The sequence below is a fragment of the Pungitius pungitius genome, unplaced genomic scaffold (genome assembly GCF_949316345.1).
Source record: "Pungitius pungitius unplaced genomic scaffold, fPunPun2.1 scaffold_36, whole genome shotgun sequence".
Classification (NCBI taxonomy): domain Eukaryota; kingdom Metazoa; phylum Chordata; class Actinopteri; order Perciformes; family Gasterosteidae; genus Pungitius; species Pungitius pungitius.
In genome coordinates, this window is record NW_026909856.1 from 270,748 (window position 1) to 288,749 (window position 18,002).

The following is an 18,002-nucleotide window of genomic DNA, read 5'->3' on the forward strand; positions in this document are numbered from 1 at the left end:
GCTTACGTCCCTACCATCGTCAGGCCATTTGAGGTGGCGGGGACTGCAATGGCCATTCACCGATTGGCTGGGACCCCTGGGCGGGTCTTCTCTAGTCCATCCAATTTTCGGCATGGGATGTCACAGCCTTCTTTGCATACCCTTATTTAACCCACACAAAGATGCCAACGGCAGGCGTGTCATAATTCATTGACGCATTATAAAGGATTAGGAAAAAGATAAAAAGCATCTTACGGCCATACCTCTCTGGTTCCGCCCGATCTCGTCTGATCTCGGAAGCTAAGCAGAGCAGGGCCTGGTTAGTACCTGGATGGAAGACCGCCTGGGAATCCCAGGTGCCGTAAGCTTTTTCACTTCTCTCTCCGAAAGCCGCCGAGCGCCGCAGATTGTACACCTGTTTTAACGTTGGATATGAAAGGAAATTAGACAATATTATCCAAAATGATTCCGTTTCATGATTGCTAAATTAGTGTTGGTCAACATTTACGATTGGCATACTGTTGTTTGTAATTTAGCCGTTGAAATACAGGTGCTAACCCAACATGTTAGAATTGCCAGTGAAGAAAAGTAAAGTTACCTTCAGGCTTTAGGAACCTCTCTTGCCAATGCTAAGAACTGCTTCAATTTTAGAAAAAGAAACTTCTGATTATCTTTGACACGTTTTAAAGGATTAGGAAAAAGATGAAAAGCAGCTTACGTCCATACCTCTCTGGTTCCGCCCGATCTCGTCTGATCTCGGAAGCTAAGCAGAGCAGGGCCTGGTTAGTACCTGGATGGAAGACCGCCTGGGAATCCCAGGTGCCGTAAGCTTTTTCACTTCTCTCTCCGAAAGCCGCCCAGCGCCGTAAATTGTACACCTACACAATTGTAAAAAAAATTTCACATGGTAGAAGAGATGCAATAGGAAGAAGATGAAAGGTGGCTTACGTCCATACCATCGTCAGGCCATTTGAGGTGGCGGGGACTGCAATGGCCATTCACCGATTGGCTGGGACTCCTGGGCGGGTCTTCTCTAGTCCATCCAATTTTCGGCATGGGATGTCACAGCCTTCTTTGCATACCCTTATTTAACCCACACAAAGATGCCAACGGCAGGCGTGTCATAATTCATTGACGCATTATAAAGGATTAGGAAAAAGATAAAAAGCAGCTTACGGCCATACCTCTCTGGTTCCGCCCGATCTCGTCTGATCTCGGAAGCTAAGCAGAGCAGGGCCTGGTTAGTACCTGGATGGAAGACCGCCTGGGAATCCCAGGTGCCGTAAGCTTTTTCACTTCTCTCTCCGAAAGCCGCCGAGCGCCGCAGATTGTACACCTGTTTTAACGTTGGATATGAAAGGAAATTAGACAATATTATCCAAAATCATTCCGTTTCATGATTGCTAAATTAGTGTTGGTCAACATTTACGATTGGCATACTGTTGTTTGTAATTTAGCCGTTGAAATACAGGTGCTAACCCAACATGTTAGAATTGCCAGTGAAGAAAAGTAAAGTTACCTTCAGGCTTTAGGAACCTCTCTTGCCAATGCTAAGAACTGCTTCAATTTTAGAAAAAGAAACTTCTGATTATCTTTGACACGTTTTAAAGGATTAGGAAAAAGATGAAAAGCAGCTTACGTCCATACCTCTCTGGTTCCGCCCGATCTCGTCTGATCTCGGAAGCTAAGCAGAGCAGGGCCTGGTTAGTACCTGGATGGAAGACCGCCTGGGAATCCCAGGTGCCGTAAGCTTTTTCACTTCTCTCTCTGAAAGCCGCCCAGCGCCGTAGATTGTACACCTACACAATTGTAAAAAAAAATTCACATTGTAGAAGAGATGCAATAGGAAGAAGATGAAAGGTGGCTTACGTCCATACCATCGTCAGGCCATTTGAGGTGGCGGGGACTGCAATGGCCATTCACCGATTGGCTGGGACTCCTGGGCGGGTCTTCTCTAGTCCATCCAATTTTCGGCATGGGATGTCACAGCCTTCTTTGCATACCCTTATTTAACCCACACAAAGATGCCAACGGCTGGCGTGTCATAATTCATTGACGCATTATAAAGGATTAGGAAAAAGATAAAAAGCAGCTTACGGCCATACCTCTCTGGTTCCGCCCGATCTCGTCTGATCTCGGAAGCTAAGCAGAGCAGGGCCTGGTTAGTACCTGGATGGAAGACCGCCTGGGAATCCCAGGTGCCGTAAGCTTTTTCACTTCTCTCTCCGAAAGCCGCCCAGCGCCGTAAATTGTACACCTACACAATTGTAAAAAAAATGTCACATGGTAGAAGAGATGCAATAGGAAGAAGATGAAAGCTGGCTTACGTCCATACCATCGTCAGGCCATTTGAGGTGGCGGGGACTGCAATGGCCATTCACCGATTGGCTGGGACTCCTGGGCGGGTCTTCTCTAGTCCATCCAATTTTCGGCATGGGATGTCACAGCCTTCTTTGCATACCCTTATTTAACCCACACAAAGATGCCAACGGCAGGCGTGTCATAATTCATTGACGCATTATAAAGGATTAGGAAAAAGATAAAAAGCAGCTTACGGCCATACCTCTCTGGTTCCGCCCGATCTCGTCTGATCTCGGAAGCTAAGCAGAGCAGGGCCTGGTTAGTACCTGGATGGAAGACCGCCTGGGAATCCCAGGTGCCGTAAGCTTTTTCACTTCTCTCTCCGAAAGCCGCCGAGCGCCGCAGATTGTACACCTGTTTTAACGTTGGATATGAAAGGAAATTAGACAATATTATCCAAAATCATTCCGTTTCATGATTGCTAAATTAGTGTTGGTCAACATTTACGATTGGCATACTGTTGTTTGTAATTTAGCCGTTGAAATACAGGTGCTAACCCAACATGTTAGAATTGCCAGTGAAGAAAAGTAAAGTTACCTTCAGGCTTTAGGAACCTCTCTTGCCAATGCTAAGAACTGCTTCAATTTTAGAAAAAGAAACTTCTGATTATCTTTGACACGTTTTAAAGGATTAGGAAAAAGATGAAAAGCAGCTTACGTCCATACCTCTCTGGTTCCGCCCGATCTCGTCTGATCTCGGAAGCTAAGCAGAGCAGGGCCTGGTTAGTACCTGGATGGAAGACCGCCTGGGAATCCCAGGTGCCGTAAGCTTTTTCACTTCTCTCTCTGAAAGCCGCCCAGCGCCGTAGATTGTACACCTACACAATTGTAAAAAAAATTTCACATGGTAGAAGAGATGCAATAGGAAGAAGATGAAAGGTGGCTTACGTCCATACCATCGTCAGGCCATTTGAGGTGGCGGGGACTGCAATGGCCATTCACCGATTGGCTGGGACTCCTGGGCGGGTCTTCTCTAGTCCATCCAATTTTCGGCATGGGATGTCACAGCCTTCTTTGCATACCCTTATTTAACCCACACAAAGATGCCAACGGCAGGCGTGTCATAATTCATTGACGCATTATAAAGGATTAGGAAAAAGATAAAAAGCAGCTTACGGCCATACCTCTCTGGTTCCGCCCGATCTCGTCTGATCTCGGAAGCTAAGCAGAGCAGGGCCTGGTTAGTACCTGGATGGAAGACCGCCTGGGAATCCCAGGTGCCGTAAGCTTTTTCACTTCTCTCTCCGAAAGCCGCCGAGCGCCGCAGATTGTACACCTGTTTTAACGTTGGATATGAAAGGAAATTAGACAATATTATCCAAAATGATTCCGTTTCATGATTGCTAAATTAGTGTTGGTCAACATTTACGATTGGCATACTGTTGTTTGTAATTTAGCCGTTGAAATACAGGTGCTAACCCAACATGTTAGAATTGCCAGTGAAGAAAAGTAAAGTTACCTTCAGGCTTTAGGAACCTCTCTTGCCAATGCTAAGAACTGCTTCAATTTTAGAAAAAGAAACTTCTGATTATCTTTGACACGTTTTAAAGGATTAGGAAAAAGATGAAAAGCAGCTTACGTCCATACCTCTCTGGTTCCGCCCGATCTCGTCTGATCTCGGAAGCTAAGCAGAGCAGGGCCTGGTTAGTACCTGGATGGAAGACCGCCTGGGAATCCCAGGTGCCGTAAGCTTTTTCACTTCTCTCTCTGAAAGCCGCCCAGCGCCGTAGATTGTACACCTACACAATTGTAAAAAAAAATTCACATTGTAGAAGAGATGCAATAGGAAGAAGATGAAAGGTGGCTTACGTCCATACCATCGTCAGGCCATTTGAGGTGGCGGGGACTGCAATGGCCATTCACCGATTGGCTGGGACTCCTGGGCGGGTCTTCTCTAGTCCATCCAATTTTCGGCATGGGATGTCACAGCCTTCTTTGCATACCCTTATTTAACCCACACAAAGATGCCAACGGCTGGCGTGTCATAATTCATTGACGCATTATAAAGGATTAGGAAAAAGATAAAAAGCAGCTTACGGCCATACCTCTCTGGTTCCGCCCGATCTCGTCTGATCTCGGAAGCTAAGCAGAGCAGGGCCTGGTTAGTACCTGGATGGAAGACCGCCTGGGAATCCCAGGTGCCGTAAGCTTTTTCACTTCTCTCTCCGAAAGCCGCCGAGCGCCGCAGATTGTACACCTGTTTTAACGTTGGATATGAAAGGAAATTAGACAATATTATCCAAAATGATTCCGTTTCATGATTGCTAAATTAGTGTTGGTCAACATTTACGATTAGCATACTGTTGTTTGTAATTTAGCCGTTGAAATACAGGTGCTAACCCAACATGTTAGAATTGCCAGTGAAGAAAAGTAAAGTTACCTTCAGGCTTTAGGAACCTCTCTTGCCAATGCTAAGAACTGCTTCAATTTTAGAAAAAGAAACTTCTGATTATCTTTGACACGTTTTAAAGGATTAGGAAAAAGATGAAAAGCAGCTTACGTCCATACCTCTCTGGTTCCGCCCGATCTCGTCTGTTCTCGGAAGCTAAGCAGAGCAGGGCCTGGTTAGTACCTGGATGGAAGACCGCCTGGGAATCCCAGGTGCCGTAAGCTTTTTCACTTCTCTCTCTGAAAGCCGCCCAGCGCCGTAGATTGTACACCTACACAATTGTAAAAAAAAATTCACATTGTAGAAGAGATGCAATAGGAAGAAGATGAAAGGTGGCTTACGTCCGTACCATCGTCAGGCCATTTGAGGTGGCGGGGACTGCAATGGCCATTCACCGATTGGCTGGGACTCCTGGGCGGGTCTTCTCTAGTCCATCCAATTTTCGGCATGGGATGTCACAGCCTTCTTTGCATACCCTTATTTAACCCACACAAAGATGCCAACGGCTGGCGTGTCATAATTCATTGACGCATTATAAAGGATTAGGAAAAAGATAAAAAGCAGCTTACGGCCATACCTCTCTGGTTCCGCCCGATCTCGTCTGATCTCGGAAGCTAAGCAGAGCAGGGCCTGGTTAGTACCTGGATGGAAGACCGCCTGGGAATCCCAGGTGCCGTAAGCTTTTTCACTTCTCTCTCCGAAAGCCGCCGAGCGCCGCAGATTGTACACCTGTTTTAACGTTGGATATGAAAGGAAATTAGACAATATTATCCAAAATGATTCCGTTTCATGATTGCTAAATTAGTGTTGGTCAACATTTACGATTGGCATACTGTTGTTTGTAATTTAGCCGTTGAAATACAGGTGCTAACCCAACATGTTAGAATTGCCAGTGAAGAAAAGTAAAGTTACCTTCAGGCTTTAGGAACCTCTCTTGCCAATGCTAACAACTGCTTCAATTTTAGAAAAAGAAACTTCTGATTATCTTTGACACGTTTTAAAGGATTAGGAAAAAGATGAAAAGCAGCTTACGTCCATACCTCTCTGGTTCCGCCCGATCTCGTCTGTTCTCGGAAGCTAAGCAGAGCAGGGCCTGGTTAGTACCTGGATGGAAGACCGCCTGGGAATCCCAGGTGCCGTAAGCTTTTTCACTTCTCTCTCTGAAAGCCGCCCAGCGCCGTAGATTGTACACCTACACAATTGTAAAAAAAAATTCACATTGTAGAAGAGATGCAATAGGAAGAAGATGAAAGGTGGCTTACGTCCGTACCATCGTCAGGCCATTTGAGGTGGCGGGGACTGCAATGGCCATTCACCGATTGGCTGGGACTCCTGGGCGGGTCTTCTCTAGTCCATCCAATTTTCGGCATGGGATGTCACAGCCTTCTTTGCATACCCTTATTTAACCCACACAAAGATGCCAACGGCTGGCGTGTCATAATTCATTGACGCATTATAAAGGATTAGGAAAAAGATAAAAAGCAGCTTACGGCCATACCTCTCTGGTTCCGCCCGATCTCGTCTGATCTCGGAAGCTAAGCAGAGCAGGGCCTGGTTAGTACCTGGATGGAAGACCGCCTGGGAATCCCAGGTGCCGTAAGCTTTTTCACTTCTCTCTCCGAAAGCCGCCGAGCGCCGCAGATTGTACACCTGTTTTAACGTTGGATATGAAAGGAAATTAGACAATATTATCCAAAATCATTCCGTTTCATGATTGCTAAATTAGTGTTGGTCAACATTTACGATTGGCATACTGTTGTTTGTAATTTAGCCGTTGAAATACAGGTGCTAACCCAACATGTTAGAATTGCCAGTGAAGAAAAGTAAAGTTACCTTCAGGCTTTAGGAACCTCTCTTGCCAATGCTAAGAACTGCTTCAATTTTAGAAAAAGAAACTTCTGATTATCTTTGACACGTTTTAAAGGATTAGGAAAAAGATGAAAAACAGCTTACGTCCATACCTCTCTGGTTCCGCCCGATCTCGTCTGATCTCGGAAGCTAAGCAGAGCAGGGCCTGGTTAGTACCTGGATGGAAGACCGCCTGGGAATCCCAGGTGCCGTAAGCTTTTTCACTTCTCTCTCCGAAAGCCGCCCAGCGCCGTAAATTGTACACCTACACAATTGTAAAAAAAATTTCACATGGTAGAAGAGATGCAATAGGAAGAAGATGAAAGGTGGCTTACGTCCGTACCATCGTCAGGCCATTTGAGGTGGCGGGGACTGCAATGGCCATTCACCGATTGGCTGGGACTCCTGGGCGGGTCTTCTCTAGTCCATCCAATTTTCGGCATGGGATGTCACAGCCTTCTTTGCATACCCTTATTTAACCCACACAAAGATGCCAACGGCTGGCGTGTCATAATTCATTGACGCATTATAAAGGATTAGGAAAAAGATAAAAAGCAGCTTACGGCCATACCTCTCTGGTTCCGCCCGATCTCGTCTGATCTCGGAAGCTAAGCAGAGCAGGGCCTGGTTAGTACCTGGATGGAAGACCGCCTGGGAATCCCAGGTGCCGTAAGCTTTTTCACTTCTCTCTCCGAAAGCCGCCGAGCGCCGCAGATTGTACACCTGTTTTAACGTTGGATATGAAAGGAAATTAGACAATATTATCCAAAATGATTCCGTTTCATGATTGCTAAATTAGTGTTGGTCAACATTTACGATTGGCATACTGTTGTTTGTAATTTAGCCGTTGAAATACAGGTGCTAACCCAACATGTTATAATTGCCAGTGAAGAAAAGTAAAGTTACCTTCAGGCTTTAGGAACCTCTCTTGCCAATGCTAACAACTGCTTCAATTTTAGAAAAAGAAACTTCTGATTATCTTTGACACGTTTTAAAGGATTAGGAAAAAGATGAAAAGCAGCTTACGTCCATACCTCTCTGGTTCCGCCCGATCTCGTCTGATCTCGGAAGCTAAGCAGAGCAGGGCCTGGTTAGTACCTGGATGGAAGACCGCCTGGGAATCCCAGGTGCCGTAAGCTTTTTCACTTCTCTCTCCGAAAGCCGCCGAGCGCCGCAGATTGTACACCTGTTTTAACGTTGGATATGAAAGGAAATTAGACAATATTATCCAAAATGATTCCGTTTCATGATTGCTAAATTAGTGTTGGTCAACATTTACGATTGGCATACTGTTGTTTGTAATTTAGCCGTTGAAATACAGGTGCTAACCCAACATGTTAGAATTGCCAGTGAAGAAAAGTAAAGTTACCTTCAGGCTTTAGGAACCTCTCTTGCCAATGCTAACAACTGCTTCAATTTTAGAAAAAGAAACTTCTGATTATCTTTGACACGTTTTAAAGGATTAGGAAAAAGATGAAAAGCAGCTTACGTCCATACCTCTCTGGTTCCGCCCGATCTCGTCTGATCTCGGAAGCTAAGCAGAGCAGGGCCTGGTTAGTACCTGGATGGAAGACCGCCTGGGAATCCCAGGTGCCGTAAGCTTTTTCACTTCTCTCTCCGAAAGCCGCCCAGCGCCGTAAATTGTACACCTACACAATTGTAAAAAAAATTTCACATGGTAGAAGAGATGCAATAGGAAGAAGATGAAAGGTGGCTTACGTCCGTACCATCGTCAGGCCATTTGAGGTGGCGGGGACTGCAATGGCCATTCACCGATTGGCTGGGACCCCTGGGCGGGTCTTCTCTAGTCCATCCAATTTTCGGCATGGGATGTCACAGCCTTCTTTGCATACCCTTATTTAACCCACACAAAGATGCCAACGGCAGGCGTGTCATAATTCATTGACGCATTATAAAGGATTAGGAAAAAGATAAAAAGCATCTTACGGCCATACCTCTCTGGTTCCGCCCGATCTCGTCTGATCTCGGAAGCTAAGCAGAGCAGGGCCTGGTTAGTACCTGGATGGAAGACCGCCTGGGAATCCCAGGTGCCGTAAGCTTTTTCACTTCTCTCTCCGAAAGCCGCCGAGCGCCGCAGATTGTACACCTGTTTTAACGTTGGATATGAAAGGAAATTAGACAATATTATCCAAAATGATTCCGTTTCATGATTGCTAAATTAGTGTTGGTCAACATTTACGATTGGCATACTGTTGTTTGTAATTTAGCCGTTGAAATACAGGTGCTAACCCAACATGTTAGAATTGCCAGTGAAGAAAAGTAAAGTTACCTTCAGGCTTTAGGAACCTCTCTTGCCAATGCTAAGAACTGCTTCAATTTTAGAAAAAGAAACTTCTGATTATCTTTGACACGTTTTAAAGGATTAGGAAAAAGATGAAAAGCAGCTTACGTCCATACCTCTCTGGTTCCGCCCGATCTCGTCTGATCTCGGAAGCTAAGCAGAGCAGGGCCTGGTTAGTACCTGGATGGAAGACCGCCTGGGAATCCCAGGTGCCGTAAGCTTTTTCACTTCTCTCTCCGAAAGCCGCCCAGCGCCGTAAATTGTACACCTACACAATTGTAAAAAAAATTTCACATGGTAGAAGAGATGCAATAGGAAGAAGATGAAAGGTGGCTTACGTCCATACCATCGTCAGGCCATTTGAGGTGGCGGGGACTGCAATGGCCATTCACCGATTGGCTGGGACTCCTGGGCGGGTCTTCTCTAGTCCATCCAATTTTCGGCATGGGATGTCACAGCCTTCTTTGCATACCCTTATTTAACCCACACAAAGATGCCAACGGCAGGCGTGTCATAATTCATTGACGCATTATAAAGGATTAGGAAAAAGATAAAAAGCAGCTTACGGCCATACCTCTCTGGTTCCGCCCGATCTCGTCTGATCTCGGAAGCTAAGCAGAGCAGGGCCTGGTTAGTACCTGGATGGAAGACCGCCTGGGAATCCCAGGTGCCGTAAGCTTTTTCACTTCTCTCTCCGAAAGCCGCCGAGCGCCGCAGATTGTACACCTGTTTTAACGTTGGATATGAAAGGAAATTAGACAATATTATCCAAAATCATTCCGTTTCATGATTGCTAAATTAGTGTTGGTCAACATTTACGATTGGCATACTGTTGTTTGTAATTTAGCCGTTGAAATACAGGTGCTAACCCAACATGTTAGAATTGCCAGTGAAGAAAAGTAAAGTTACCTTCAGGCTTTAGGAACCTCTCTTGCCAATGCTAAGAACTGCTTCAATTTTAGAAAAAGAAACTTCTGATTATCTTTGACACGTTTTAAAGGATTAGGAAAAAGATGAAAAGCAGCTTACGTCCATACCTCTCTGGTTCCGCCCGATCTCGTCTGATCTCGGAAGCTAAGCAGAGCAGGGCCTGGTTAGTACCTGGATGGAAGACCGCCTGGGAATCCCAGGTGCCGTAAGCTTTTTCACTTCTCTCTCCGAAAGCCGCCGAGCGCCGCAGATTGTACACCTGTTTTAACGTTGGATATGAAAGGAAATTAGACAATATTATCCAAAATGATTCCGTTTCATGATTGCTAAATTAGTGTTGGTCAACATTTACGATTGGCATACTGTTGTTTGTAATTTAGCCGTTGAAATACAGGTGCTAACCCAACATGTTAGAATTGCCAGTGAAGAAAAGTAAAGTTACCTTCAGGCTTTAGGAACCTCTCTTGCCAATGCTAACAACTGCTTCAATTTTAGAAAAAGAAACTTCTGATTATCTTTGACACGTTTTAAAGGATTAGGAAAAAGATGAAAAGCAGCTTACGTCCATACCTCTCTGGTTCCGCCCGATCTCGTCTGATCTCGGAAGCTAAGCAGAGCAGGGCCTGGTTAGTACCTGGATGGAAGACCGCCTGGGAATCCCAGGTGCCGTAAGCTTTTTCACTTCTCTCTCCGAAAGCCGCCCAGCGCCGTAAATTGTACACCTACACAATTGTAAAAAAAATTTCACATGGTAGAAGAGATGCAATAGGAAGAAGATGAAAGGTGGCTTACGTCCGTACCATCGTCAGGCCATTTGAGGTGGCGGGGACTGCAATGGCCATTCACCGATTGGCTGGGACCCCTGGGCGGGTCTTCTCTAGTCCATCCAATTTTCGGCATGGGATGTCACAGCCTTCTTTGCATACCCTTATTTAACCCACACAAAGATGCCAACGGCAGGCGTGTCATAATTCATTGACGCATTATAAAGGATTAGGAAAAAGATAAAAAGCAGCTTACGGCCATACCTCTCTGGTTCCGCCCGATCTCGTCTGATCTCGGAAGCTAAGCAGAGCAGGGCCTGGTTAGTACCTGGATGGAAGACCGCCTGGGAATCCCAGGTGCCGTAAGCTTTTTCACTTCTCTCTCCGAAAGCCGCCGAGCGCCGCAGATTGTACACCTGTTTTAACGTTGGATATGAAAGGAAATTAGACAATATTATCCAAAATGATTCCGTTTCATGATTGCTAAATTAGTGTTGGTCAACATTTACGATTGGCATACTGTTGTTTGTAATTTAGCCGTTGAAATACAGGTGCTAACCCAACATGTTAGAATTGCCAGTGAAGAAAAGTAAAGTTACCTTCAGGCTTTAGGAACCTCTCTTGCCAATGCTAAGAACTGCTTCAATTTTAGAAAAAGAAACTTCTGATTATCTTTGACACGTTTTAAAGGATTAGGAAAAAGATGAAAAGCAGCTTACGTCCATACCTCTCTGGTTCCGCCCGATCTCGTCTGATCTCGGAAGCTAAGCAGAGCAGGGCCTGGTTAGTACCTGGATGGAAGACCGCCTGGGAATCCCAGGTGCCGTAAGCTTTTTCACTTCTCTCTCCGAAAGCCGCCCAGCGCCGTAAATTGTACACCTACACAATTGTAAAAAAAATTTCACATGGTAGAAGAGATGCAATAGGAAGAAGATGAAAGGTGGCTTACGTCCATACCATCGTCAGGCCATTTGAGGTGGCGGGGACTGCAATGGCCATTCACCGATTGGCTGGGACTCCTGGGCGGGTCTTCTCTAGTCCATCCAATTTTCGGCATGGGATGTCACAGCCTTCTTTGCATACCCTTATTTAACCCACACAAAGATGCCAACGGCAGGCGTGTCATAATTCATTGACGCATTATAAAGGATTAGGAAAAAGATAAAAAGCAGCTTACGGCCATACCTCTCTGGTTCCGCCCGATCTCGTCTGATCTCGGAAGCTAAGCAGAGCAGGGCCTGGTTAGTACCTGGATGGAAGACCGCCTGGGAATCCCAGGTGCCGTAAGCTTTTTCACTTCTCTCTCCGAAAGCCGCCGAGCGCCGCAGATTGTACACCTGTTTTAACGTTGGATATGAAAGGAAATTAGACAATATTATCCAAAATCATTCCGTTTCATGATTGCTAAATTAGTGTTGGTCAACATTTACGATTGGCATACTGTTGTTTGTAATTTAGCCGTTGAAATACAGGTGCTAACCCAACATGTTAGAATTGCCAGTGAAGAAAAGTAAAGTTACCTTCAGGCTTTAGGAACCTCTCTTGCCAATGCTAAGAACTGCTTCAATTTTAGAAAAAGAAACTTCTGATTATCTTTGACACGTTTTAAAGGATTAGGAAAAAGATGAAAAGCAGCTTACGTCCATACCTCTCTGGTTCCGCCCGATCTCGTCTGATCTCGGAAGCTAAGCAGAGCAGGGCCTGGTTAGTACCTGGATGGAAGACCGCCTGGGAATCCCAGGTGCCGTAAGCTTTTTCACTTCTCTCTCTGAAAGCCGCCCAGCGCCGTAGATTGTACACCTACACAATTGTAAAAAAAAATTCACATTGTAGAAGAGATGCAATAGGAAGAAGATGAAAGGTGGCTTACGTCCATACCATCGTCAGGCCATTTGAGGTGGCGGGGACTGCAATGGCCATTCACCGATTGGCTGGGACTCCTGGGCGGGTCTTCTCTAGTCCATCCAATTTTCGGCATGGGATGTCACAGCCTTCTTTGCATACCCTTATTTAACCCACACAAAGATGCCAACGGCTGGCGTGTCATAATTCATTGACGCATTATAAAGGATTCGGAAAAAGATAAAAAGCAGCTTACGGCCATACCTCTCTGGTTCCGCCCGATCTCGTCTGATCTCGGAAGCTAAGCAGAGCAGGGCCTGGTTAGTACCTGGATGGAAGACCGCCTGGGAATCCCAGGTGCCGTAAGCTTTTTCACTTCTCTCTCCGAAAGCCGCCGAGCGCCGCAGATTGTACACCTGTTTTAACGTTGGATATGAAAGGAAATTAGACAATATTATCCAAAATGATTCCGTTTCATGATTGCTAAATTAGTGTTGGTCAACATTTACGATTGGCATACTGTTGTTTGTAATTTAGCCGTTGAAATACAGGTGCTAACCCAACATGTTAGAATTGCCAGTGAAGAAAAGTAAAGTTACCTTCAGGCTTTAGGAACCTCTCTTGCCAATGCTAAGAACTGCTTCAATTTTAGAAAAAGAAACTTCTGATTATCTTTGACACGTTTTAAAGGATTAGGAAAAAGATGAAAAGCAGCTTACGTCCATACCTCTCTGGTTCCGCCCGATCTCGTCTGATCTCGGAAGCTAAGCAGAGCAGGGCCTGGTTAGTACCTGGATGGAAGACCGCCTGGGAATCCCAGGTGCCGTAAGCTTTTTCACTTCTCTCTCTGAAAGCCGCCCAGCGCCGTAGATTGTACACCTACACAATTGTAAAAAAAAATTCACATTGTAGAAGAGATGCAATAGGAAGAAGATGAAAGGTGGCTTACGTCCATACCATCGTCAGGCCATTTGAGGTGGCGGGGACTGCAATGGCCATTCACCGATTGGCTGGGACTCCTGGGCGGGTCTTCTCTAGTCCATCCAATTTTCGGCATGGGATGTCACAGCCTTCTTTGCATACCCTTATTTAACCCACACAAAGATGCCAACGGCTGGCGTGTCATAATTCATTGACGCATTATAAAGGATTAGGAAAAAGATAAAAAGCAGCTTACGGCCATACCTCTCTGGTTCCGCCCGATCTCGTCTGATCTCGGAAGCTAAGCAGAGCAGGGCCTGGTTAGTACCTGGATGGAAGACCGCCTGGGAATCCCAGGTGCCGTAAGCTTTTTCACTTCTCTCTCCGAAAGCCGCCGAGCGCCGCAGATTGTACACCTGTTTTAACGTTGGATATGAAAGGAAATTAGACAATATTATCCAAAATGATTCCGTTTCATGATTGCTAAATTAGTGTTGGTCAACATTTACGATTGGCATACTGTTGTTTGTAATTTAGCCGTTGAAATACAGGTGCTAACCCAACATGTTAGAATTGCCAGTGAAGAAAAGTAAAGTTACCTTCAGGCTTTAGGAACCTCTCTTGCCAATGCTAAGAACTGCTTCAATTTTAGAAAAAGAAACTTCTGATTATCTTTGACACGTTTTAAAGGATTAGGAAAAAGATGAAAAGCAGCTTACGTCCATACCTCTCTGGTTCCGCCCGATCTCGTCTGATCTCGGAAGCTAAGCAGAGCAGGGCCTGGTTAGTACCTGGATGGAAGACCGCCTGGGAATCCCAGGTGCCGTAAGCTTTTTCACTTCTCTCTCTGAAAGCCGCCCAGCGCCGTAGATTGTACACCTACACAATTGTAAAAAAAAATTCACATTGTAGAAGAGATGCAATAGGAAGAAGATGAAAGGTGGCTTACGTCCATACCATCGTCAGGCCATTTGAGGTGGCGGGGACTGCAATGGCCATTCACCGATTGGCTGGGACTCCTGGGCGGGTCTTCTCTAGTCCATCCAATTTTCGGCATGGGATGTCACAGCCTTCTTTGCATACCCTTATTTAACCCACACAAAGATGCCAACGGCTGGCGTGTCATAATTCATTGACGCATTATAAAGGATTAGGAAAAAGATAAAAAGCAGCTTACGGCCATACCTCTCTGGTTCCGCCCGATCTCGTCTGATCTCGGAAGCTAAGCAGAGCAGGGCCTGGTTAGTACCTGGATGGAAGACCGCCTGGGAATCCCAGGTGCCGTAAGCTTTTTCACTTCTCTCTCCGAAAGCCGCCGAGCGCCGCAGATTGTACACCTGTTTTAACGTTGGATATGAAAGGAAATTAGACAATATTATCCAAAATGATTCCGTTTCATGATTGCTAAATTAGTGTTGGTCAACATTTACGATTGGCATACTGTTGTTTGTAATTTAGCCGTTGAAATACAGGTGCTAACCCAACATGTTAGAATTGCCAGTGAAGAAAAGTAAAGTTACCTTCAGGCTTTAGGAACCTCTCTTGCCAATGCTAAGAACTGCTTCAATTTTAGAAAAAGAAACTTCTGATTATCTTTGACACGTTTTAAAGGATTAGGAAAAAGATGAAAAGCAGCTTACGTCCATACCTCTCTGGTTCCGCCCGATCTCGTCTGTTCTCGGAAGCTAAGCAGAGCAGGGCCTGGTTAGTACCTGGATGGAAGACCGCCTGGGAATCCCAGGTGCCGTAAGCTTTTTCACTTCTCTCTCTGAAAGCCGCCCAGCGCCGTAGATTGTACACCTACACAATTGTAAAAAAAAATTCACATTGTAGAAGAGATGCAATAGGAAGAAGATGAAAGGTGGCTTACGTCCGTACCATCGTCAGGCCATTTGAGGTGGCGGGGACTGCAATGGCCATTCACCGATTGGCTGGGACTCCTGGGCGGGTCTTCTCTAGTCCATCCAATTTTCGGCATGGGATGTCACAGCCTTCTTTGCATACCCTTATTTAACCCACACAAAGATGCCAACGGCTGGCGTGTCATAATTCATTGACGCATTATAAAGGATTAGGAAAAAGATAAAAAGCAGCTTACGGCCATACCTCTCTGGTTCCGCCCGATCTCGTCTGATCTCGGAAGCTAAGCAGAGCAGGGCCTGGTTAGTACCTGGATGGAAGACCGCCTGGGAATCCCAGGTGCCGTAAGCTTTTTCACTTCTCTCTCCGAAAGCCGCCGAGCGCCGCAGATTGTACACCTGTTTTAACGTTGGATATGAAAGGAAATTAGACAATATTATCCAAAATGATTCCGTTTCATGATTGCTAAATTAGTGTTGGTCAACATTTACGATTGGCATACTGTTGTTTGTAATTTAGCCGTTGAAATACAGGTGCTAACCCAACATGTTAGAATTGCCAGTGAAGAAAAGTAAAGTTACCTTCAGGCTTTAGGAACCTCTCTTGCCAATGCTAACAACTGCTTCAATTTTAGAAAAAGAAACTTCTGATTATCTTTGACACGTTTTAAAGGATTAGGAAAAAGATGAAAAGCAGCTTACGTCCATACCTCTCTGGTTCCGCCCGATCTCGTCTGTTCTCGGAAGCTAAGCAGAGCAGGGCCTGGTTAGTACCTGGATGGAAGACCGCCTGGGAATCCCAGGTGCCGTAAGCTTTTTCACTTCTCTCTCTGAAAGCCGCCCAGCGCCGTAGATTGTACACCTACACAATTGTAAAAAAAAATTCACATTGTAGAAGAGATGCAATAGGAAGAAGATGAAAGGTGGCTTACGTCCGTACCATCGTCAGGCCATTTGAGGTGGCGGGGACTGCAATGGCCATTCACCGATTGGCTGGGACTCCTGGGCGGGTCTTCTCTAGTCCATCCAATTTTCGGCATGGGATGTCACAGCCTTCTTTGCATACCCTTATTTAACCCACACAAAGATGCCAACGGCTGGCGTGTCATAATTCATTGACGCATTATAAAGGATTAGGAAAAAGATAAAAAGCAGCTTACGGCCATACCTCTCTGGTTCCGCCCGATCTCGTCTGATCTCGGAAGCTAAGCAGAGCAGGGCCTGGTTAGTACCTGGATGGAAGACCGCCTGGGAATCCCAGGTGCCGTAAGCTTTTTCACTTCTCTCTCCGAAAGCCGCCGAGCGCCGCAGATTGTACACCTGTTTTAACGTTGGATATGAAAGGAAATTAGACAATATTATCCAAAATGATTCCGTTTCATGATTGCTAAATTAGTGTTGGTCAACATTTACGATTGGCATACTGTTGTTTGTAATTTAGCCGTTGAAATACAGGTGCTAACCCAACATGTTAGAATTGCCAGTGAAGAAAAGTAAAGTTACCTTCAGGCTTTAGGAACCTCTCTTGCCAATGCTAAGAACTGCTTCAATTTTAGAAAAAGAAACTTCTGATTATCTTTGACACGTTTTAAAGGATTAGGAAAAAGATGAAAAGCAGCTTACGTCCATACCTCTCTGGTTCCGCCCGATCTCGTCTGTTCTCGGAAGCTAAGCAGAGCAGGGCCTGGTTAGTACCTGGATGGAAGACCGCCTGGGAATCCCAGGTGCCGTAAGCTTTTTCACTTCTCTCTCTGAAAGCCGCCCAGCGCCGTAGATTGTACACCTACACAATTGTAAAAAAAAATTCACATTGTAGAAGAGATGCAATAGGAAGAAGATGAAAGGTGGCTTACGTCCATACCATCGTCAGGCCATTTGAGGTGGCGGGGACTGCAATGGCCATTCACCGATTGGCTGGGACTCCTGGGCGGGTCTTCTCTAGTCCATCCAATTTTCGGCATGGGATGTCACAGCCTTCTTTGCATACCCTTATTTAACCCACACAAAGATGCCAACGGCTGGCGTGTCATAATTCATTGACGCATTATAAAGGATTAGGAAAAAGATAAAAAGCAGCTTACGGCCATACCTCTCTGGTTCCGCCCGATCTCGTCTGATCTCGGAAGCTAAGCAGAGCAGGGCCTGGTTAGTACCTGGATGGAAGACCGCCTGGGAATCCCAGGTGCCGTAAGCTTTTTCACTTCTCTCTCCGAAAGCCGCCGAGCGCCGCAGATTGTACACCTGTTTTAACGTTGGATATGAAAGGAAATTAGACAATATTATCCAAAATGATTCCGTTTCATGATTGCTAAATTAGTGTTGGTCAACATTTACGATTGGCATACTGTTGTTTGTAATTTAGCCGTTGAAATACAGGTGCTAACCCAACATGTTAGAATTGCCAGTGAAGAAAAGTAAAGTTACCTTCAGGCTTTAGGAACCTCTCTTGCCAATGCTAACAACTGCTTCAATTTTAGAAAAAGAAACTTCTGATTATCTTTGACACGTTTTAAAGGATTAGGAAAAAGATGAAAAGCAGCTTACGTCCATACCTCTCTGGTTCCGCCCGATCTCGTCTGTTCTCGGAAGCTAAGCAGAGCAGGGCCTGGTTAGTACCTGGATGGAAGACCGCCTGGGAATCCCAGGTGCCGTAAGCTTTTTCACTTCTCTCTCTGAAAGCCGCCCAGCGCCGTAGATTGTACACCTACACAATTGTAAAAAAAAATTCACATTGTAGAAGAGATGCAATAGGAAGAAGATGAAAGGTGGCTTACGTCCGTACCATCGTCAGGCCATTTGAGGTGGCGG

General features: G+C 45.5%; 39 non-coding genes across 39 annotated transcripts; all 39 read left to right on the forward strand.

The window, feature by feature from the left end:
- The first annotated feature begins 228 nt into the window (after positions 1-228).
- Positions 229-347, forward strand: LOC134116114 (5S ribosomal RNA). Its single transcript, XR_009948464.1, has one exon. It is a non-coding gene; the product is annotated as a 5S ribosomal RNA (ribosomal RNA).
- A 344-nt stretch (positions 348-691) lies between these two features.
- Positions 692-810, forward strand: LOC134115367 (5S ribosomal RNA). The gene has a single exon (XR_009947729.1). It is a non-coding gene; the product is annotated as a 5S ribosomal RNA (ribosomal RNA).
- A 339-nt stretch (positions 811-1,149) lies between these two features.
- Positions 1,150-1,268, forward strand: LOC134115891 (5S ribosomal RNA). Its single transcript, XR_009948242.1, has one exon. It is a non-coding gene; the product is annotated as a 5S ribosomal RNA (ribosomal RNA).
- A 344-nt stretch (positions 1,269-1,612) lies between these two features.
- On the forward strand, positions 1,613-1,731 carry LOC134115368 (5S ribosomal RNA). Its single transcript, XR_009947730.1, has one exon. It is a non-coding gene; the product is annotated as a 5S ribosomal RNA (ribosomal RNA).
- Positions 1,732-2,070: 339 nt separating this feature from the next.
- LOC134115892 (5S ribosomal RNA) lies at positions 2,071-2,189 on the forward strand. Its single transcript, XR_009948243.1, has one exon. It is a non-coding gene; the product is annotated as a 5S ribosomal RNA (ribosomal RNA).
- Positions 2,190-2,528: 339 nt separating this feature from the next.
- On the forward strand, positions 2,529-2,647 carry LOC134115894 (5S ribosomal RNA). The gene has a single exon (XR_009948245.1). It is a non-coding gene; the product is annotated as a 5S ribosomal RNA (ribosomal RNA).
- Positions 2,648-2,991: 344 nt separating this feature from the next.
- Positions 2,992-3,110, forward strand: LOC134115370 (5S ribosomal RNA). The gene has a single exon (XR_009947732.1). It is a non-coding gene; the product is annotated as a 5S ribosomal RNA (ribosomal RNA).
- Positions 3,111-3,449: 339 nt separating this feature from the next.
- LOC134115895 (5S ribosomal RNA) lies at positions 3,450-3,568 on the forward strand. Its single transcript, XR_009948246.1, has one exon. It is a non-coding gene; the product is annotated as a 5S ribosomal RNA (ribosomal RNA).
- Positions 3,569-3,912: 344 nt separating this feature from the next.
- Positions 3,913-4,031, forward strand: LOC134115371 (5S ribosomal RNA). The gene has a single exon (XR_009947733.1). It is a non-coding gene; the product is annotated as a 5S ribosomal RNA (ribosomal RNA).
- Positions 4,032-4,370: 339 nt separating this feature from the next.
- On the forward strand, positions 4,371-4,489 carry LOC134115896 (5S ribosomal RNA). The gene has a single exon (XR_009948247.1). It is a non-coding gene; the product is annotated as a 5S ribosomal RNA (ribosomal RNA).
- Positions 4,490-4,833: 344 nt separating this feature from the next.
- On the forward strand, positions 4,834-4,952 carry LOC134115652 (5S ribosomal RNA). The gene has a single exon (XR_009948014.1). It is a non-coding gene; the product is annotated as a 5S ribosomal RNA (ribosomal RNA).
- A 339-nt stretch (positions 4,953-5,291) lies between these two features.
- Positions 5,292-5,410, forward strand: LOC134115897 (5S ribosomal RNA). Its single transcript, XR_009948248.1, has one exon. It is a non-coding gene; the product is annotated as a 5S ribosomal RNA (ribosomal RNA).
- A 344-nt stretch (positions 5,411-5,754) lies between these two features.
- LOC134115654 (5S ribosomal RNA) lies at positions 5,755-5,873 on the forward strand. Its single transcript, XR_009948016.1, has one exon. It is a non-coding gene; the product is annotated as a 5S ribosomal RNA (ribosomal RNA).
- A 339-nt stretch (positions 5,874-6,212) lies between these two features.
- On the forward strand, positions 6,213-6,331 carry LOC134115898 (5S ribosomal RNA). The gene has a single exon (XR_009948249.1). It is a non-coding gene; the product is annotated as a 5S ribosomal RNA (ribosomal RNA).
- A 344-nt stretch (positions 6,332-6,675) lies between these two features.
- LOC134115372 (5S ribosomal RNA) lies at positions 6,676-6,794 on the forward strand. Its single transcript, XR_009947734.1, has one exon. It is a non-coding gene; the product is annotated as a 5S ribosomal RNA (ribosomal RNA).
- A 339-nt stretch (positions 6,795-7,133) lies between these two features.
- On the forward strand, positions 7,134-7,252 carry LOC134115899 (5S ribosomal RNA). The gene has a single exon (XR_009948250.1). It is a non-coding gene; the product is annotated as a 5S ribosomal RNA (ribosomal RNA).
- Positions 7,253-7,596: 344 nt separating this feature from the next.
- LOC134115373 (5S ribosomal RNA) lies at positions 7,597-7,715 on the forward strand. Its single transcript, XR_009947735.1, has one exon. It is a non-coding gene; the product is annotated as a 5S ribosomal RNA (ribosomal RNA).
- Positions 7,716-8,059: 344 nt separating this feature from the next.
- On the forward strand, positions 8,060-8,178 carry LOC134115374 (5S ribosomal RNA). Its single transcript, XR_009947736.1, has one exon. It is a non-coding gene; the product is annotated as a 5S ribosomal RNA (ribosomal RNA).
- Positions 8,179-8,517: 339 nt separating this feature from the next.
- On the forward strand, positions 8,518-8,636 carry LOC134116115 (5S ribosomal RNA). The gene has a single exon (XR_009948465.1). It is a non-coding gene; the product is annotated as a 5S ribosomal RNA (ribosomal RNA).
- A 344-nt stretch (positions 8,637-8,980) lies between these two features.
- On the forward strand, positions 8,981-9,099 carry LOC134115376 (5S ribosomal RNA). Its single transcript, XR_009947738.1, has one exon. It is a non-coding gene; the product is annotated as a 5S ribosomal RNA (ribosomal RNA).
- A 339-nt stretch (positions 9,100-9,438) lies between these two features.
- On the forward strand, positions 9,439-9,557 carry LOC134115900 (5S ribosomal RNA). Its single transcript, XR_009948251.1, has one exon. It is a non-coding gene; the product is annotated as a 5S ribosomal RNA (ribosomal RNA).
- Positions 9,558-9,901: 344 nt separating this feature from the next.
- Positions 9,902-10,020, forward strand: LOC134115377 (5S ribosomal RNA). Its single transcript, XR_009947739.1, has one exon. It is a non-coding gene; the product is annotated as a 5S ribosomal RNA (ribosomal RNA).
- Positions 10,021-10,364: 344 nt separating this feature from the next.
- Positions 10,365-10,483, forward strand: LOC134115378 (5S ribosomal RNA). The gene has a single exon (XR_009947740.1). It is a non-coding gene; the product is annotated as a 5S ribosomal RNA (ribosomal RNA).
- A 339-nt stretch (positions 10,484-10,822) lies between these two features.
- Positions 10,823-10,941, forward strand: LOC134115901 (5S ribosomal RNA). Its single transcript, XR_009948252.1, has one exon. It is a non-coding gene; the product is annotated as a 5S ribosomal RNA (ribosomal RNA).
- A 344-nt stretch (positions 10,942-11,285) lies between these two features.
- Positions 11,286-11,404, forward strand: LOC134115379 (5S ribosomal RNA). The gene has a single exon (XR_009947741.1). It is a non-coding gene; the product is annotated as a 5S ribosomal RNA (ribosomal RNA).
- A 339-nt stretch (positions 11,405-11,743) lies between these two features.
- On the forward strand, positions 11,744-11,862 carry LOC134115902 (5S ribosomal RNA). Its single transcript, XR_009948253.1, has one exon. It is a non-coding gene; the product is annotated as a 5S ribosomal RNA (ribosomal RNA).
- Positions 11,863-12,206: 344 nt separating this feature from the next.
- On the forward strand, positions 12,207-12,325 carry LOC134115380 (5S ribosomal RNA). Its single transcript, XR_009947742.1, has one exon. It is a non-coding gene; the product is annotated as a 5S ribosomal RNA (ribosomal RNA).
- A 339-nt stretch (positions 12,326-12,664) lies between these two features.
- LOC134115903 (5S ribosomal RNA) lies at positions 12,665-12,783 on the forward strand. The gene has a single exon (XR_009948254.1). It is a non-coding gene; the product is annotated as a 5S ribosomal RNA (ribosomal RNA).
- A 344-nt stretch (positions 12,784-13,127) lies between these two features.
- LOC134115381 (5S ribosomal RNA) lies at positions 13,128-13,246 on the forward strand. The gene has a single exon (XR_009947743.1). It is a non-coding gene; the product is annotated as a 5S ribosomal RNA (ribosomal RNA).
- Positions 13,247-13,585: 339 nt separating this feature from the next.
- Positions 13,586-13,704, forward strand: LOC134115905 (5S ribosomal RNA). The gene has a single exon (XR_009948256.1). It is a non-coding gene; the product is annotated as a 5S ribosomal RNA (ribosomal RNA).
- A 344-nt stretch (positions 13,705-14,048) lies between these two features.
- On the forward strand, positions 14,049-14,167 carry LOC134115382 (5S ribosomal RNA). Its single transcript, XR_009947744.1, has one exon. It is a non-coding gene; the product is annotated as a 5S ribosomal RNA (ribosomal RNA).
- Positions 14,168-14,506: 339 nt separating this feature from the next.
- Positions 14,507-14,625, forward strand: LOC134115906 (5S ribosomal RNA). The gene has a single exon (XR_009948257.1). It is a non-coding gene; the product is annotated as a 5S ribosomal RNA (ribosomal RNA).
- Positions 14,626-14,969: 344 nt separating this feature from the next.
- LOC134115655 (5S ribosomal RNA) lies at positions 14,970-15,088 on the forward strand. Its single transcript, XR_009948017.1, has one exon. It is a non-coding gene; the product is annotated as a 5S ribosomal RNA (ribosomal RNA).
- Positions 15,089-15,427: 339 nt separating this feature from the next.
- LOC134115907 (5S ribosomal RNA) lies at positions 15,428-15,546 on the forward strand. Its single transcript, XR_009948258.1, has one exon. It is a non-coding gene; the product is annotated as a 5S ribosomal RNA (ribosomal RNA).
- Positions 15,547-15,890: 344 nt separating this feature from the next.
- LOC134115656 (5S ribosomal RNA) lies at positions 15,891-16,009 on the forward strand. Its single transcript, XR_009948018.1, has one exon. It is a non-coding gene; the product is annotated as a 5S ribosomal RNA (ribosomal RNA).
- A 339-nt stretch (positions 16,010-16,348) lies between these two features.
- Positions 16,349-16,467, forward strand: LOC134115908 (5S ribosomal RNA). Its single transcript, XR_009948259.1, has one exon. It is a non-coding gene; the product is annotated as a 5S ribosomal RNA (ribosomal RNA).
- A 344-nt stretch (positions 16,468-16,811) lies between these two features.
- On the forward strand, positions 16,812-16,930 carry LOC134115657 (5S ribosomal RNA). Its single transcript, XR_009948019.1, has one exon. It is a non-coding gene; the product is annotated as a 5S ribosomal RNA (ribosomal RNA).
- A 339-nt stretch (positions 16,931-17,269) lies between these two features.
- LOC134115909 (5S ribosomal RNA) lies at positions 17,270-17,388 on the forward strand. The gene has a single exon (XR_009948260.1). It is a non-coding gene; the product is annotated as a 5S ribosomal RNA (ribosomal RNA).
- A 344-nt stretch (positions 17,389-17,732) lies between these two features.
- Positions 17,733-17,851, forward strand: LOC134115658 (5S ribosomal RNA). Its single transcript, XR_009948020.1, has one exon. It is a non-coding gene; the product is annotated as a 5S ribosomal RNA (ribosomal RNA).
- The last annotated feature ends 151 nt before the right edge of the window (positions 17,852-18,002 follow it).